General features: G+C 40.2%; 1 protein-coding gene across 3 annotated transcripts in view; it reads left to right on the top strand.

Moving 5' to 3' along the window:
• The first annotated feature begins 12027 nt into the window (after positions 1-12027).
• Positions 12028-19616, top strand: part of Arhgef37 (Rho guanine nucleotide exchange factor 37) — a 51343-nt gene continuing 43754 nt past the window's right edge. Inside the window, exon 1 of one of the 3 annotated variants that reach the window (XM_071612247.1) lies at positions 12028-12381. The gene's annotated coding sequence lies outside the window, so the exon portion shown is untranslated. The remainder of the gene's footprint in view (positions 12382-19616) is intronic. The other 2 variants (XM_071612249.1, XM_027949326.2) reach the window with 2 other exon arrangements.

Below are 19616 nucleotides of genomic sequence, written 5' to 3'. Positions count from 1 at the left end.
TTGCCTGTTGCACAAGGTTTTCAGGGCACAACTTATAACCAAACCATAACACAGGGTCTCCCTAAATTGCTTAGGCTAGGTCAAATTTGTAATTCTCCTGCTCCAGCCTTCGGAGGCACTGGGATTACAGGTGTACACCACTATGCCCTGCTCTAAAATATATTTCTAGAAATGCTACAGGCCTTGCTTCCATTTTCATAGAGGGAAACCAGGAAGTAAATTTACCCTTTAAACAGTAAAGAAATGAGATTCAACAGTGAAAAATTTACTGCCAGAAGCCTTGGCACACACCTCTAATCCCAGCAACTGAGGAGGCTGAGGCCATCCTGGCAATGCAGTGAGATACTGTCTCAGAGTAAAATAAAAAGGACTGGGGATGTAGCTCAGCAATTGCCTAGCATGCGCAAATACCTGAGATAATTAACTTATGAAGAGAAAAGATTAGTTGGGTACGGTGGTGCATGCCTATAATCTTACCTACTCAAGAGGCTGAAATGGGAGGACTTCAAGGACTTCAATGCCAATCTGGGCAATTTAGTAAAACTCTGTCTTAAAATAAAAGGGACTGGGGATATAGCTTAGTAGTAGAGCACTCCTGGATTCCATCCCCAATACCAAAACAAACAAAAGTGAAAATCCAACAGTGTGTTTCATAGCCTCTTAGAATACTATTTCCACAAGCCTCTCCCCTTCCTGTCAGAATTATTCTGAAATAATGTCTGAGGCTTTAACTCATTGGTCTGAAAGGAACATTGTGTAAGATAATATATAAAATGATGGATATATGTCTTGACAAGAAGGAAGTGCACATCACTGATGTTCCATATACTCATTGAAAAAATTCACTGAGGCCAGGACTTGAAAAGCACAGTAGAAGATAAAATCCTACCATTCACAAGTGCCCAGTACCCCAGTCCTGTTATGGGGACACAAGTGAATAATAGCATTTCATCTTTTACCCCACTCCTGTTATTCTGGTCAGACTGACTTGGCAATATTTAGATAATCAAGTTATATTTAAAAATTTGTCTTAATCATATGAACCATTAATTCCTGGAAGTATGCTCTCACATGCATGACATTTTGGAATATTTGTGTTAGCTATTTTTATTTGGAAGACTATTATTAATGTTTTGGATAGCTGCATTTTCTATGTCCCTTTCTTTTCTTTCTTCCTTCAGTCCCTGTTCTCTTCCTCTGCATTGTTCATTAGCAAGAGCATGAAACTGTGCTCCCTATGACTCATTATTGCTCACTGTAGTAATCTACTCTCCTTTGTGAGAACTAAATTTGGAAGATGCTTGAGTTGCCATTCCTGAGGGGAGCTGATCCTGAGACCACATCCTGTTAACTCTCAACTCCCCATACTAATACCAGGAAGCACTGCTATGTATCACAGAAAATGGTATAAATGCATCATTTGATCCCAGATAGCCTAGCATCTCTCCAGAAAGACTTTCTGCAGTGAAAAGAACCAGGGTCTTGACTGGACTTGAATTGTAGATTCCTAATCCAAAAAGCATGAAAAAATGAAATTGTATTGATATAGCCCTTTATAGTTCATAAAGTTCTTGTGGTGCATTAACTCATGTTTTTCCTGACCAGTTTTAAGAACCAGGTAAAGCAATTATTGTTCTATGTGAGGAAGCTGAAATTCTGTAGAGGTGTGGTGACTTCCCCAAGAACACCAGCTTTTGAAAATTCCCAGTGTTCCACTCCACTGTCCTATGATGTCTGTCTGTTCACCTTCACAAGGAGCATGCCCTGTCCAGTTCTCTCTGCCTGTTCTGAATCAAGATCTGAAAAATTATCAGTGATTACCTCAGTAGACTTACATTTGACTGAAGTCATCCCCTTTCCAACTTGTTTAATCAGCCCATCTGCAGCTCAGTGTCTGTGTTCTGCAGCTTAGTGCTTAATTAGGGTCTGAGTTCTTAAGGGCTATGTCCATTCTCCTCAATGTCAAAGTTCGAACTCAGAAGTCTCTGTCTCTCTGGCTCCTGATCCTGGATACCTAGTCTTAGTTATTTCCCCACCAGCAAATCTCCCTAGACAATGCTGCTTACTTCTGCTTCAGGAGTACTAATTTCTCCTGTCTCTCCTCCTGCCCAGTGACCTATTTAAACCTTAGCTACTACCAGACTTTCCAGACCCTCTTTACTTCCTGTCAGACTCTGAACCTGATCTGAATTCCTAAAAATACTTCTTATCACTGGTTCTCTACACAGGCAAATGGTAGACTTCAGACCCTTTCTATTATCTCATAGCCTCTCCAACCTATATGGAACTCAGATTTTGATATTTTCTTATGTTTGGAATTTCAAGTTCTGTCATCCTCTTAGCCTATATTTTACTGTCTCACACTATATCTTTGATTGCCATTGCTTCTGCTCTAGTTGAAACAGGATATGTCACAGCTCTTTAAGCCATAAACCTCATAGAAATATAACTTGCTGATGTTATTATTAGGCAATTCAAGCCAAAGGTGACTTTCTTTAACCTTATTGTTGGAAGGAGACATGCTGTCAGCTGAAATAGAAATTTCATAATTATTTTCCAAAGCCCCAAATAAGAAAAGCTTAACAACTATGACACTACCACAACGGATTTTTTTTGGGTAAACAATTCCTTTTGACAAGGTCAACATAGGCTTTTTAAATGTATCTCAGGAACCATCAACATTTCTGGGCTATTTTAAGGCCTCAGAACCTTTCTTCTGATAACATGAGGATACTAAATTATCACTGGCATCTACTTTGATTGATTTTTCTCATGCTAAAGCATAATTATTTTCTATACTTATTGTATATAACATTTTATACAATATTGTTCTTACCTATATTATCTAATCCCTCTCTCTCTCTTTCTCTCACAGACAGACAGACAGACACACACACACAGATTTCACGGGAAAATTTCAATTGTTTTAAATTTTTAGATAGGATAGATGAAGCCCAGAGCTCTTTCTTAATTTGTCCAAGTATACTAAATGAGTCAGGGGTGCATTGTTATTCTTGAACTCAGATTTTATTTTATTTTGTGGTACTGGGGAATGAACCCAGGGATACTCACTCCACCCCTGAGCTGCATCCCTAGCCATTTTAATATATATATATTTAAATTTTGAGACAGGGTATTGCCATGTCTCGGAGGATGACCTCGAATTTTTTGCCTTTGCCACCCAAGTTACTGGGATTATAGGAGTGTGCCACTAGGCCCAGCCAAACTCAAGATTTTTTTACTTCAAAGACTCTGCGTTTTCATTTCTTCAATCTGTGTATCTCAGGACTAAAAAACATCCTTGGAAAGAAACTGCTCACTTATTTTAATGATTCTGAGAAGATACAAAAGCGGATATCTACTTAATAGATTCTAGAATATGCCAAAAAAGGTGTCTTCCAGAAACTATGCAGCGTCATGGTTTTCAATGATTATACAATGCTGCCATCTGGTGGATATTGTCATTCATGACTACTCTAGACAGGCCTCTGTGGCATCATGCACAGCTAGAATTACCTAGTTTTATCTAAAGAGTCAAATGATAAATGTCCAAGGAGGTTAAAATAACTCTTGAGGAGCCAGCACATGTCAGGAGATTGAGCAAACTTGTGGGTCTTTCAGAGAAAGGTAAATGAAAGGACCAAATCAGGGCACCCTCAAATAATATATGCAGAACAATGAGAAGGGCCCTCTTGTGTACTCCTAAAGCACCCTGTTCTTCCTTCTAGTGTGGCTCCACCATGTTGTGTATAATCACTGAGGTAGTTTCTCTCTTCCAATAAACCATGATCAAGTCCTGTTTATAGTATTGTCTGCATTGTATTCCTAGTCTTAGTGCAATATTTGACAAGTATCCAGTACGTACTTTATGACTTAATGAATGATGGACATAGGCAATAGAGGACAAATTCAAAGTCATAGCAGAGCCATTTTTTTTTTGAATATCCAGATCAATATTCTATCCCCTATACTTACATATATTTGTAAATGGAAAAAGTATGTTGGCTACTAAGAAAAACTGAAATACACCCAACTTGCTAGGCTTGTCTCTGGGGCTATGAACACTGGGCTTATTTATTAAGTTCCATTTTGGATGAGTCACTCCTCTGGTCCATAGGAAGTTTACAGTCTAGATCTATATCATACAAACTGATCGAATAGGGCCCTAGTGATGGTCATTGCTTGGCCAGGACATTTTATTCCAAGATCTGGTCTTAGTATTACAATATAAAAATCTATTATATCAGGCTGGGGATGTGGCTCAAGTGGTAACGCGCTTGCCTGGCATGTGCGGGGCGCTGGGTTCAATTCTCAGCACCACATAAAATAAAATAAAGATGTTGTGTCCGCCGAAAACTGAAAAATAAATATTAAAAATTCTCTCTCTCTTTCTTTAAAAAAAAACTATTATATCTATGGTTTCAGAATTAGTGTAAACTCACTGAATCTTCACAAAAACTATATGGTGGGTTTCATTATTACCCCATCTTGTATCATTCTAAAGTTTATATATATTTTTCCTCATAGATTATTTCAGTTTTTGTCAATTGATTCTGGAAAATATGTAAAGATTTTATATTCACTTCACATGAATAAAGAAACTAAGCAACTCGGGAGACCAAGGAAGGAGGATCACAAGTTCAAGGCCAGCCTCAGCAACTTAGCAACACTGTCTCAACATAGAAAAACAAAAGACCAGAGGTGTAGTTCAGTGGTAAAGCATCCCTGGGTTCAATCCTCAGTGCCTAAAATAAAAATAAAAATAAGCTAAGTCTCAGGCTACTTTGTTTGTCCAAAGTCACAAAGATAAGTAGATGGGCCAGTTCATGAATTTTCAAGTTTATTGTCCTGCCATTACCTGACAGACCAGTTTATTTGCTCTTGGTTTCTTGCAGGTTTATCAATCCAACAGAACTCTCATCTCATTGAGATCTGCATCTCCCTCCACTACTAATTTTATGCATGTTTGTGTGTGTGTGTGTATATATATATATATATATATATATATATATATACACACACACACAAATCTTCTAATTATAAATATATATTATATCCCTTTATTATTAAATATTCAGTGTATTTTTTAATAACAAGGGCATTGTCTTTATGACAGTAACAATGTATCAAAATTAGGAAATTTAATGACAATACAATACAACCATCTAATCCACAGTCCATATTCAGATTTCATCAATTGTTCCAGTAACGACTTACATTTTTTCGAAGTCCAGGGCCCAGTTAAGTCAAGCATAGCATTATTTCCTGTTATCTCAGTTTTCTTCAACCTGGAATCTTCAGTCTGTCTTTGTAACTTCACCTTGACATTTTTGAAGACTACAGTCCAGTTATTTTGTAAAATATCATCAATTTGTGTTTATTTTATGTTTCCCCGTGATTAGATTCAGATTCTATATTTGGGGTAGGAATATCTTTGAAGTAACCTTGTGTTACCTCCTTTGCATCATATTAGGATTCACATGATGCAGGGTGTCTCGGTGCTTAGAGATACTAGCTTTTAAATACTGGTGACGTCCATAAAGTTACTCCATTGCAAAGCTGCCATTTTGCCTTTGTACCTAATCAGTAATATGTAAGTTAATATTTTGAGACTATTTAAAAATCCTATTCTAGGGCTGGGGATGTGGCTCAAGCTGTAGTGCGCTCGCCTGGCATGGGTTCGGCCCGGGTTCGATCCTCAGCACCACATACAAACAAAGATGTTGTGTCCGCCGAAAACTAAAAAATAAATATTAAAAATTCTCTCTCTCTCTCTCTCTTTAAAAAAAAAAATCCTATTCTACATCAGACTTTCATAATAGCATCCATTAAGGTTTTTCAAATTTCCCTTTTTAATTTTTTTTTTTATTTTTTTGGTACTGGGATTTAAAACCCTGGGCACTTAATCACTGAGCCACATCCCCAGCCCTTTTTATATTTGATTTAGTGATCGGGTCTCACTGAGTTGCTTAGGGCCTCGCTGAGATGCTGAGGCTGGCTTTGAACACGTGATCCTCCAGCCTCAGCCTCCTGAGCCACTGGGACTACAGGCGTGCACCACCATGCCTGGCTCCTATATCCTTTTAACACATGACCCTGATTCTTTCACACTTTCTCTCTGGCCTAATAAATCCTTTCAGAATTGTCAGTCACTTCTTCAAGGAGCTTTGAAAAGACACAAATGTAGAGACAGTCTTTTCTTCTACTGGTCATTGAAATTTTGGGGTGAATTGGATTTCTGTCACTGCTACCAAAGGAAGACTGACTAATAAAAGGAGTACGGTAAAAGCAAAGAGCTTCCACCAAACTGTGCTAAAGGATCATGATGGTAATATTTTAAAGCCAATTTCCAGAACTGAGGCACTTATCTAAGTGATGGAACAGAATACACCTAAAGCCCCATGTATTTCTACAGATTCAGAAAAGGAGTGTTCCAGAGCTCAGGCTTGTCCACTGGGGAGGTCCTGGCCTTGCTTGTGGGAGGAGGGAGCAAGAAAACTTGATTGGGAAGAGAAAACAGCTTTGCCTGTGAAGGGGAGTTTTTGCACATGTGAAGAGCAAGGAGCCTCGACGGAAGCTTTGGAAGAAATGAAGAGAAAGAATCAGAAGAGGTATGAGGGAGAGATTTCAACACAAATTGTAAAAGCAGCACAGAGAGGTTGTTAAAGGCAGTGAAGGGAAACTGCCTAGACCCTGGCTGGCTAGATTTGGTTGACTGCCTACATAAGAAATAAGTAAAGAAGGTAAAAAGGAAAAATAAATTTAGTGCAGTTTGATCCAAACTGGGGAGAAGCAGCTAGTTTGCTTCTATTGTTCCTATATAAGTAGTTACAACATAGAAGTAAAATCCAGAAAAAAATAGATAACTTTATGTGTTATATAAAATATAATATTTATAGGTGAATATATGTTTACTTACATATAAAATGTAAATAAATATTATGATATACATGATATAATATTATGTAAATAAATATATGATAAATATTCCATAAATAAATGTTATATATTTATGTATAAATATATAAAATTTATATAAATGAATTATATAGATAATGTATATAATTTGCTAGGTTGTGATAGTCAGAAATATGTCACAGTTTCAGCTTTTTGGATCATTGCCCTGGGTCACAGGGTAGCTTTTCAGTTTCCATTCTCAGCATGAGAAAACTCCAAATGTAGAAAAGCAGTTTTCAGTAAGCTGCTTTTAATTTTTTTAGCTGCTTTTAATTTTAAAGGGACTCTTTCACTCCTACTGTGATGTTAAGTATACATCTGACACAACTTATATTTTATCTCAATTTTCCCTTTGCTTGGTTTTGTAATTGCAAATGACTCCAATGAGAAAGAAAAAAAAAATCATGGGAGGAAAGTATTACTGTTGTAAAGAAGTCCTCTGATAGTTTAATTGTGTGTGTGTGTGTGTGTGTGTGTGTGTGCGCGCGCGCGCGTATGCATGCACGCATGTGCATGCACAAGGGCATACGAGTGTGCTAAGTCTTGCACCCAGGGCACAAGTGCCCTGACACTGAGCTACATTCCACAGACAATTAGCTAAAAATTGAAAAGGTTGAGTAACAAGTATATGTATCTCAGGTTTTTAGAATGCAGCTCAGTTGCTATATTATGCACTTTATGCAGATTATACCCTTTCATTCTTTCAAATTTTGGCCTACAAATTATTATCATTTTCCTTGTTGCCCAATCTCCAGATTACCTTTGTATGTTTGAGGCACCTGAGGAACAGGCTAGCCTGGATCTCCTTCATGAAAACCAAAAGGCTCTGGTATCAGTTTTCTCTGGCTGCTGACTGCTTATGACTCCAGTGTGGTTAATCAGCCAATTCACTCTGGATTGTGATTCTGGAGAGAAGCAGGTGATGTGTAAAATTCATCCAGTCAATTTTAATGAATTTCAGTGGTGGAGTGCTAGGCCAGAGGCCTGACTCTGAGAATCCAATCAGGTCCAGCCACTCTTCCCAAAATCCAAACTGAAATGGCAATGGTGACAAGCATGAAAGGAACGTTAATCAGTGTGGTTACACTAGGAAGACAAGGGGACCCATCCTTGACATTATCTTTGAGGGGCTGATAAAAACTTTGGGGTTTAATAGAAAGGGGAATGAGGGGAGCTTTTGGGGGTTTGTATAGCTGAAGGATTTTTGTAGCTGCCCAAGCAGGTGATTTTGATCAGGTGTGGTCTGGTTCATCATTACCCCAGGATGGGTCAGGCTGGACCTTGTCTGGGATAAGAAAGTTGCTGTTTCTGGGGGTAGCTACAACTCATCACATGATGTTCATCAGGCCAGACCTTGTTCCTGGAATCCAAGGTGACTTGGGACAGAGAAAATGAATGCAAAATAGAGGCAGAGATGCCAAGTCTTTAATCCTGCTTTTAGCTACCCATCTAACATTTGCAAGCAAAAGGGAAGAGTCTACATCCTTGTTTATAGGTAACACATGTGCGCAGTGGGACCACAAAGTTAAGGGAATAATTCTATAAAGTGGGCTCACTGTGCTGATCCCCATGTGCTTGCTTGCTTTCTCCTCCTCCTCCTCCTCCTCACCCTCCTCCTCCTCCTTCTATATTTTTTTGGTTGTCAATGGACCTTTATTTTATTTATTTGTTCATATGTGATGCCGAGAATCAAGCCCAATGCCTCACACATGCCAGGCAAACATTCTGCCACTGAGCTACAACCCCAGATTACATCAGTTCTTTACTTCATGGATGACTTTGGACAAACTACTTAACCACCCCAGGACTCAATTTTCCACCCCACAAGCTTTCTTTTAAAAAGCAATTTATCTGCAGCTCTACCTGCCTTAAATCAATCAGGTATGATTGACTATTCCTCAGCAAACAACTTGTTGTCTGTAGGAGAAAAACAGGTCCAAAATGCCAATAAGAAGAACACAAGTTACCCTTCAGTGGGGACTTCTGTGACACTTGAAAAGACCAGATCCCAGAACTCGGGGAGGTAAGGATCATTTCCCTTACTTGTTCTGTAAGAACAAGTTCCAATGAGAATCCATCAGCATAGGCCAAAGTGACCTAGATTTGTCATGTGTAGTGGGGGCTTGAAAGTCTGATGTCATCCTGCCATCAGTCAAAAGTCAAGAGATAGAAACACTTATTTAGCACCTACTATGTATGAGGCATTATGCCAAGCACTGAGAGGAATCAAAAGGTCAATAAGCCATAACCTTGACAGAATACTTTTGTTATTTGTTTATTTATTTTCAGTACTAGGAATTGAATCCAGGGTTGCTCTACCACTGAGTTACATCCCCAGTCCTCTTAAATTTTTTATTTCAAGACAGGGTCTTGCTAAGTTACTTAGGTTGACCTTGAACTTGCAATCCTCCCACCTCAGCCTTCTGAGTTGCTGGGATTACAGGCATGTGCTCCTGCACTCAGCTTTGACATTATACTTCTGAATTTTGAGCCAGACAAATGTATTTATTTATTTATTTTCTTTCTTTCTTTTCTAATACATTGTGGTGAAGAGGGGCACTTTTTTTTTTTATCTTTGGGTTAGTGCCACTAGGGACAAAGTGATTCCAATGTTCCAGAAATCAATCCCAAAAGGCACCTGGATTCCTGTTTTAGAGAAGAACTTTTCTAAAAGTACTTAAAAAAACCCCAAAAAACAAAGTATGTATAAAAAAAGGTAGCTTTCCCGAGGATTAAGAAAATAATGCCTCTTTTGAAGTTGACAAGTAGATTGCTGCTCATCAAAATATTTGTGACTAGGATGAGAGATGGAGGAATTAGTGCCAGTACATTAGAAGTTTCCCTCAAAATATCTCAGAGTCCTAAAATAGAATCAAAGAAACATTAGTGTCAAATGAAATTGTATCTAGCTTAATTCTTCTTATATTATCAAATATACACTTGGGACAGCAATTGCCCAGGGAGTGTTGACACTGTATTTGAAAACACAAATAAGATGAAGTAAAGCATGTAAAGCAGATGATTCCACAGACCCATGAAAAACTGGGCGGACACACACGTGCTTTATGGGAGCATGAAGGAAGAGTTGAGCATTCCCAAGACCCTCACTCCCAAAGACTCAAGAGAGGCTGATCAAGGAATCAGATTACCTCAATTCTTTACTTCATGGGTGACTTTGGACAAACCACTTAACCACTCTAGGACTCATTTTTCCTGGTAACATTTTACACTATATAAAATAGCAGAGTTGGAAGGACCCTCAGACATTACCTAAACCCATATCTGAAGCATCACCAATAAACCTTTCTGCTTGAGTGCTTCCTTTTTGTAGAATACATACTCTCTCCAGGCAAGTGATGTCATTTTAGAAAAAATTTTCCCCCTATACTGAATTGCAATGTTCCCACTCTAGCTTTCCCTAGCCTGGTGACCTCTGTAATTCATGCACAGTTAGTCTAATCAATAGGACTACTCCTTAAAAAGACTTTCAACTTCCCTTACTTTTTTCTTCTATAGTCAAAACCACCTCCCTCGGTTGCTCTCATCTGTCATATTCAAGATAGGACACTATTCTGGTCTTTTATATTTTTATGGATGTAGGGTAGTGGTTAAGCACCCTGAGGCCCTAGTCTGAACTTGAATACTGGTCCTGATCTTTTGTAGTTGTGTGGCAACGGGCAAGTTAGTTTTCTTTAGGCCCACCCCCGCCCCCCTTGGGTATTGGGGATTGTATCCAGGGATGCTTAACCACTGAGCACAACACCAGCCTTTTAAAAAAAAATTATTTTGAAGTGAGGTCTCACTAAATTGCTTTGGGTCTGGCTAATTTGCTGAGGCTGGCTTTGGACTTGTGATTCTCCTGCCTCAGTCTCCCCAGGTCGCTGGGGTTACAGGGGTGGGCCACTATGCCTGAGTCTCTCTCTAAAATGAGAATAGGTGGTGTGGCACACATCTGCAATCTCAGTGAGGAGGGAGGCTGAGGCAGGAAGATCAAAAATTCCAGCCAAAGAGATGCTGTCTCAAAATAAAAAAATAAAGCAAGGGCATGCCTATAATTCTAGCGTCTTGGGAGACTGAGGCAGGAGGATCGTGAGTTCAAAGCCAGCCTCAGCAAAAGCGAGGCACTAAGCAATTCAGTGAGACCCTGTCTCTAAATAAAATACAAAACAGGGCTGGGATGTGGCATATTGGTAGAGTGCCCCGGAGTTCAATTCCCGGTACCGCCACACCCCCCCCCCCCAAAAAAAAAAATGGCTGGGGGTGTAGCTTAGTGGTAGAGTGCCTCTAGGTTCAATCCCCAGTACCCACCTCCAACAAATAAATAAAATTTTTAAAAGAGCTTTGGATGTAGCTCAATGGCAAAGCATCTCCAAGTACAATCCCCAATACTAAAAATTAAAAATGAAGTGAAAATAGTAATACCCATCTCTTAGAGAAGCTATGAACCAGACAATAGAAGTAAAATGGCTCTTTGTAAGCAATACTAATACCACTATCATTAGTGACAATAAACAATAAGCTTTAATGGTGAGAATAAGAATAAAAGAGCTGCAAAGATTAGAAAGGTTAATATAGTCCATTCCTGAACTCACAAACAAGATAAGGTTGGCTGATAGGAACCTTTCCATATGCTTCACATCAATGATCATCTTCAATTGTGTGTTCAATGTCTGGGAGCCCAACAAGGTGGGGACTTGTCTGTTATGTTCCCTGCGGGGTCTCACTGACAGTCTCTCTGACAGAGGAGTGAGAGAATGGACCAACACCCTGTCACAGAGAGGCAGTTGGCTGATTTACCTGAGGTGGTGTAGGGAGTCCCCAGGAAAGCTGGGGCAAGAACCCAAGGGTCCTCCGCAGCCAAGAGAATTCAATCGGGGCCCAGCCCTAGAATTTAGTGATCTGGATAAGCGCACATTAATCCAGCGCCTACCAGCATTCCCACCGGGTGGCCTAAGTGCTGCCCCCTCGTCCCCCCCACCCCCAACCCGCCCCGTTTATGAGGTGAAGAGCCCGGCAAGGAGAAGGCAGCTGAATGAAAGCGCAGGTGGGTGAGTCTTCCGCGGGTGGGGCTCTAAACCCTGCCTGCAACGCTTTGCGCCAGGTGCAGGCCAGTTCATGGCTGTTGCAGCAGCCACTGGGCCACTCGGACAGTGGATGACTCAAGCAGCAGCGGGGCAAACAACCTGACTCCCGAAAAACAAGGACTCGGGGCCTGCCTCTCCCGCGCGGCGCACGCACGCACGCAGCAGCGTGAGCAGAACAGCGGTCGCCGCGCCCTAGACTGGTGCGCCGCGTACCCGGCTGCTCAGAGTCGAGTGGGTGCTGGGAGCTGCGGGCGCGCCGGTAGCGCCCCGCTGCGCTGTCACCTGGCAGGCGCAGCTGGTGTTGGAGTGGACGCAGGCGGGCACCTTGCGCGTGCGCGCGGTGAGTGTGCCCGACCAGGGCAGGATGGGGCCGGGAGGGGTGTGGGAAACAGCTGCTGGGTAGATCAAAAAAGGGAAGTCAGGGACAGAAAGGCAGGATGCGGTTAACTTCCAGGTTCCAGCTTGCTTGCTCCGTAGCTAGCTTTGTGTCTTGAGTCTTACAGGGATAGAAGCCACCTGATCCATGGTGGCCCAATTGAGTCGTTTTATACGTGGGAAAGTGAAGCCCAGAGAGATAAGCAGGGTTGGTACAAAATAATTATTACTTGTTTATCTCTGCCTGCTGCCATGTAGAATGTGAGGTGGATTTTAATACGAAACCATGCATTAAAACAATGGAAACATACAAACAATGGTAAAGAACCTTTGCCAAGAAGCTATGATTATGAATAGACAATCGAGGCCAGGAAAAAGAGAACGCAAATCTGTGTTCCATAAGGTGAGGTGAGTTGGCCAAGGACACTCACAAAACTAGTGTCCAAACTGGTATTACAAGCCAGAAGGTCTGCTTGTTGTAAATTAGATGGGAATGGAGAAGCAGATAGCCTGCTCAGATACTGGTTCTTATCCTTCTGGAATTCACTGACCCCTTAGAAGTAGGTGTCGATTCACCACAGAGTAGTTCACATATAACTTTGCGCAGGTTCAGGTTTAACAGGAATGCCTACTATAAGGAATGACTGCCTACTGACGACGCAGATCAGTTTATTTGCTTTATTATAGAAAGGCAGTCGGTGGAGAAGCAGCTTTTAAGTCCAGACAGCGTCTAGACGCTGCTAGAAATGTGATCTGGGATGAGTAGTTTAACCTTTGCAGGTTCAGCTTTATTTGTATAATGGAAATAAGATTGCATTGCCCTCCAGGTTATTATCAAATTTAAGAATGAGAGTAAGTCCTGATGCCTGACGGTAGTTGATACTTTACAGAAGAGTTGAGGCACCTGGCCCAGTCAATCACAGCTGTGCCAGTCGGAAAGGAAAGAAACTGGACTGGAAGAAATTGGACTGCATATGAGATAAAATAAAATTGTAAGCATGAAAATATAAAGTCAACCCTATTATGATTTGCAAACAAAAGCACATACCCTGGTAATAGTATCCTAAATAAGAGTGCAGTGAAGCATTTCACTTGATATTTGACCCAAGGTCAAATGCTGAAAGTAGAAACTACCAGATATTCCAACAAGGACTGTTTACTTGCTCCACTACACCATATGGTTTGTTTTTAAGCTGGGACCTGGCAACACCCGGTCTTGCCCAGCAATGGAGGCTCACTGAGTTCCTGCCAGAGTACAGGAGTTGCTGGCAGCTGGCTCATATCCCGCTTGGATCAGCAGATTACTGTGGCAAACAGTGCCTTGGTTCATTCTGCTCTAAATCAGATAAATGGCTTTTTATTTAACTAATGGGGAGGGGATGTATCTTTGGGTGCTGTCACAGAAGCAAAGTGGCACTTGTTGAGCTTGATTGTCCAAAGCCTGATGCTTGTTTATTGACCTTCTTAAGAACTTTAAATCTGTGGATCCAAAATTGTGAGGACAGGGCCTGGGCAGGCTTCTTATCTATAAAAGGAACTGTTCTTTAAAAATATTGTGTTGTCTCCTTTCTCTACCTTTTTAGGCTTTCCTAATAGAGCCAGAAAAATGTGGGTATGGGTAAATAGCTGCTATTTAATTTGGGTTAAGGCACATACCACCTGTCTGGTGGGTTACATTCCTCTCCATGTATTTATAAAAAGAAGTTTTTCCTCCAGGAGAGACAGAATGTGTGTGTGTATGTGTGGGGGGGGCGGGTATCTCTTACCCTTTTTCTACCTCACTCCCAGTCATTTTTCAACCCAGAGGAGCCCTTTTTCTTCAAGCCCTTTTTCTTCATAATCTGGTATATTCCTTACTTTCTGGCTCTAGGGTCTGATTTTGTTTTACAGTAGTTTCAAAAAAAATTAGCATTTTTTTCTAATTTGACCTTTAGGTTCCAAACATTAAATGTTCCATAGGCCAATACAGAGCAAATATGCTTCCCATTTCAGGCAAAGCCTCTGCCTTACTTGAAGGCAGTGGTGCAGATGTTCCTCTCCATAATTGCCCCCTTTATTCCTTGTAGAACAATGTTAAGAGCAGAATTTCTCAAGAAATTATTTATAGACCTTTTATACAGAATCACCTACGGGTTTGTTAAAAATGCCCCACCCAAACCACTGAATCAGGATCTTCAAGAGTGGGGGCAATAATTTGCATGCTTTATTAGTGCTCCTGGTGATTCTTTTGAACTTTGGGTTACCTATGTTATGGGTTGGGGGTTAGCAGTGGGTGACTGGGAATTCTTTCTTATGCCTTTCTGTATGGTTTGTCTAGTTACATAATAAGCAAGAGCCTCTTTCTTAATTCAAACAAAAATTTTCAAATGTCCAAAGAATATATATGGGTGGCAATAAGCACTTGAAAAGATACTCAAGATAATTAAATGTTAAGGAAAAGTGCATAAAATCCACAGTGAGAGATTGCTTCTTATCTATTAGGGTGGCTAAAATTAAAAACTTGACCACCAAAGTGTTGATCAGGAGTCAGAGGAACTGGAGTGTGCATTCAGTCAGGACACAGCTGTACTAGGCCTCAAGAAGGTGGCGAGAGTATAGACTCAGCTGGTCTTGGGGGTGGAAGGCACTAAGAATGAATGGATGGGCTTAATAAAACAGGGCAGAGCCTAGAGGTTGGCACTGATCAGCGCCCTTTGCATTTAGTAGTTTTATCAGTTTTTAGTGCATATTACTGTCCTATCACCACCCTTGCCCCCAGCCTCCATCACAGCATCTTATTCCTTATTTTTAAGGATGTCACAAGAGAATGACAACACCTTACTGGGCCAGATACTCTAGAATACAGCATTCCTTTGGTCTACTAATGTAGTCAGTTTTCAATAAGGGAATGAGGCTACTCCGGAATGACTTTTTTTTTAAGTGCTAACTTCAAGTGATCTCTTTCTCTTTCCTAGGAGTAACAAACCATTTGTTTTAATCAGGTGGCAGAAACCCAACTCAGAGTGGCTTAGGCCCAAGGGGGTGGGAAATAAAAATGTACTAGCTTACGTAAAAACTAAACCCAACCTCTGTGCCATGGTGCATGCCTGTAATCCCAGCCGTTCCAGAGGCTACAGCTGGAAGATCTTCGATTCAAGGCCTGAATGGGCAGCTTAGTGAGCCTCTGTCTCAAATTTAAAATTAAAAAGGGCTGGGGATGTACCTCAGAGGTAGAACCTATTGGATTCAATCCCTAATACCACAAAAACAAAACAAAACAGGGATAAGGATGTAGTTCAGAGGCAGAGTGCTTGCCTAATATGTAAGAGGACCTGGGTTTGATCCCCAGAAGCCCAAAAACAAAAAGTCAGATAAAACCAGAACCAAACAAAACCAAAACAACAGCCAAAAGGGACTCAGTCTCTGTCATGGCTGGATTGTTAATGTTATCAGGGTTCAGTTTCTCTCCCAATCTCTGTTCTATTTCAAGAGTGTTAGTTAAATTTTCATGTTCTGGCACATAGTTCTTGATAATTATTATTATCTTGATCAGCTGTAATTGCTATCTGCTGAACTTGATTAGATGCTTCTAGATTAGCCAAGGGTCCATAGACAACTTTTTCACCTTTGACAACTTTTTCATCCACCAGATCAATAGTTACTGCCCTTTCCAGTTTAACAAAAAGAGTAACAAAAATAAAATAAAACTGGGGGCTGGGGATGTGGCTCAAGCGGTAGCGCGCTCGCCTGGCATGCGCACGGTGCTGGGTTTGATCCTCAGCACCACATACAAAAATAAAGATGTTGTGTCCGCCGAAAACTAAAAAATAAATATTAAAAAAAATTCTCTCCCTCTCTCTCTCTCTCTCTCTCTCTCTCTCTCTCTCTCTCTCTCTCTTAAAAAAACAAAAAACCAAAAAACTCAAAACTGGTACTGTTATTGAGGGCTTCCCATGTCCAGAGCACTCTGTTAAACATTTTACATAAACTATCTTATGAAATCTTGTAACAGCCTGGCAAAGGTTATATAAGAATCCCAGGAAAGCCAGCCAATTGATTGCAGAGTTAGAATTTGAAATCAGGTTTTCCTGGCTTGAGGGCTTGGGCTAAAAACTTCATAGTGCTTCTCGCAGTCATTCCCTAGGATCAAGAAGAGGACAGCAAAGCAATCAAATAGTGTGCATAGCTTTTACTTTTTCTGAATAGGAATCTTAAAATAATTTTGGTAGTAATGGTAGGGACAGGGCTTTGGAGGTCATCTTTATAAAATCTCAATCCCAGATCCTTCTGGGTTTTAGAGTTCTTCTGGAAACTCTGTGTATAGGAGCTTGCAGACTATTGTAGGTATCTTACTAACCAAGCTCATCAGCCAGGATCCCCATGTGGCTGCTCCTTTTTCTATAGACATTCCCTCTCTTTATTTTTCAACAGGTTCTTTTGCTATCACGGTACTTGAACTTCACCTTTGACAGCCTTCTGTGAACCTTCCCCTTAGAGTCTGACCAATAGTCTCTCTTCCTTTTTTCTTAAATTGGCTTTTCTCTATAGCCTGGGGGTGAATAGCCAAAGGATGCTTATCTTCCTGCCAGGGAATTTTGCCTCCTGAACTTTAAGATGATGCTTTCACTTTTGCTAGTCCCTATCTCCATTCAGTTCTGACTGGGCAGAGTTAGGTACCAAGTATCACTTTCCATTGTTACTCCTTCTGTCTTGGAGGATGAGATAATGAAGATGTCTGACCTGTTTTAGTTTACTTAGTTTCTTTGCTTTTAGCAGAGTGAAACTAGGAGCAAATCACCAGATATTTTTAAATACCCTTTCCTTATTGCAGAGCCAATTTTTCTTGACCTTTGTATTTTCAGAATCCAGAAAAATGCTTGATATATAGTAGCTGCTTGAAGTATTTGTTGAATGAATGTACAAATGCCCAAATCTCTCTCTGCTAACATGGAGAGAAGAAAAAAGAGAGAAGAGAATTAACTCAATTGTGTCTGATCCAAAAGTCAGAATCATTAACTATAGCATATTCAATACATTTTTTTAAGCACAAACTATGTGCCAGGCTGATGTAGGGTTTGTTTTTTTGGTTTGTTTGTTTTTTGAGGGGGTAGGTGCTAGTAATTGAACCCAGGGCCTAAGAAATATTAAACACTCACTCTACCACTGACCTACACCACTGTCTCCTGATTTTAGTTCATAACTGCTTACCAGAAGGCATCAAAGAGATCCCAGGACTTGACTGTGCTGATTATTTTTCCAGTGTTACTTAGCCGCCTGACTGGCCTTAAGGAAAGCCACCTTTCCATGGGTGCGTTCTCTGAAATAAGCCTCCTTATCAGGCCAGGCCAGAAAATGGAATGAGGGTACTCCGCCTGCCTTCCAGGCTGGTGAGCTGTGTTTATCCTGAAAGTGTTGCAAAGATAGATTACTTAAGCTAAATGACATTTTGTTTGTCTTTAAATTATTATTTTGAAATAATTATAATGAACATAAAGTTGCAAGGATAATACAAAAAAGTTCTGTGTACCCTTCCCTCTGGTTTCTCTAATGGTTATATCTTACTTAATTAAATTATTTATATGTGGTGCTGAGAATAGAACCCAGTGTCTCACACATGCTAGGTGAGCACTCTACCACTTTATTTATTAAAAAATAAATAAGCCCCAGCCCCAGCCCTATCTTATCTAAATAAAGCACAATATCAAAACCAGGAAGTGGCATAATATATGTGTATGGAGTTCTATGCCATTTTGTCCCCATGTGAAGATTTTGTGTAACTTCCCCCACCTCAGAAAATACAGACCTCTTCAAGAGGTTTTTCCTAATGCTCTTCCTTAAATTCACACCTACATGCCTTCCTTCCCCACCCCTAACCAGGCAGCCACTAATCTGTCCTCTGTCTCTGTAATTTTCTATTATTAGATGAAATCACACAGCATGTAACCTTTTAAAATTTGTTTTTGTGGATTGAAACCAGGAGTGTTCTACCATGGACATCCCAAGCCTTTTTATTTTGAGACAGAGTCTCTCTAAAGTGCCCAGGCTGGTCTCAAACTTGGGATCCTTCTGTCTCAGCCTCCCTAGTTTCTTGTGCCACATCACCAGGCTTGTAACCTTCCTAGATTGTATTATTATTTTTTGTTAATTTTTTAGATTGAATTTCTTTTTCATTTAGCATTATTCCTTTGAAAACATCTAAGTTGTTGGTGTGTATCAATAGTTCATTCCTTTTTATTTCCAAATATTCAATGGAGGTATAGTTTGTTTAACCATTCATCTGTTAAAAGAACATTTTGGTTACTTTCAGTTACTGCAAATAAATGTATAGAAGTTTTTTTTTCTCTTTTGGTACTGGGGGTTGAACCCAGGGGTGCTTAACCACTGAGCCACATCCCCAACCTTTTTTTTCTTTTATATATGTATATATTTTTAGATAAGGTCTTGCTGAATTGCTTAGGGCCTCCCTAAATTGTTGATACTGGCTTTTGAACTCATGATCCTCCTGATATTTTGATATCCAGAGCCGTTGGGATTATAGGCGTGTGTGCTACCACACCCAGCATAAATGGGTTTTTATATGGACCTAAGTTTTCTTTCTCTGGGTTAAATGCCTAGGGGTATGGTAGATATATGTTTTGTTTTTAAAGAAACAGAGTGGCTGTGCCATTTTATTTTCCCACCAGCAATGTATGATTCAGTTTTTCCACATTCCTGTCGGCACTTGGTATTGTATAATATATATAATATTATATGCATATACACACATTTATTTTTTGTGGTACTGGAAATTGGACCCAGAGCTTCGTAAGTGCTAGCAAGTGCTCTATCACTGAGCCATTGGCTAACCTTCCCTCTCCACCCCCATTCTAGGGATTGAACCCAGGGCTTCATGCTTGCAAGGCAAGCATCTATCACTGAACAATATCCCCAGACTCCTAACCCTTCTTATTTTATTTTGACACAGAATCTCACTAAGTTGCTTGTGCTGGCCTCAAGTATGCAATCCATCTGCCTCATCCTTCCGAGTAGTTGGGATTACAGATGTGCACCACTATACCCAGCCATAATTTTCTTTTTTTGGTAACAGTTTTATTGAGATAATTCATATCATATAATTCACCCATTTAAAGTGTGCAAGTCAGTGGTTGTTTAATATATATTCACAGACCTGTGCACCCATCACCACAATCAATTTAGAACATCTTCATCATCCCTAAAAGA

The sequence above is a fragment of the Marmota flaviventris genome, chromosome 5 (assembly GCF_047511675.1).
Source record: "Marmota flaviventris isolate mMarFla1 chromosome 5, mMarFla1.hap1, whole genome shotgun sequence".
Classification (NCBI taxonomy): Eukaryota; Metazoa; Chordata; class Mammalia; order Rodentia; family Sciuridae; genus Marmota; species Marmota flaviventris.
The sequence above is the reverse complement of the archived record's forward strand: the minus strand, read 5'-3'. Positions and strand labels throughout refer to the sequence as shown.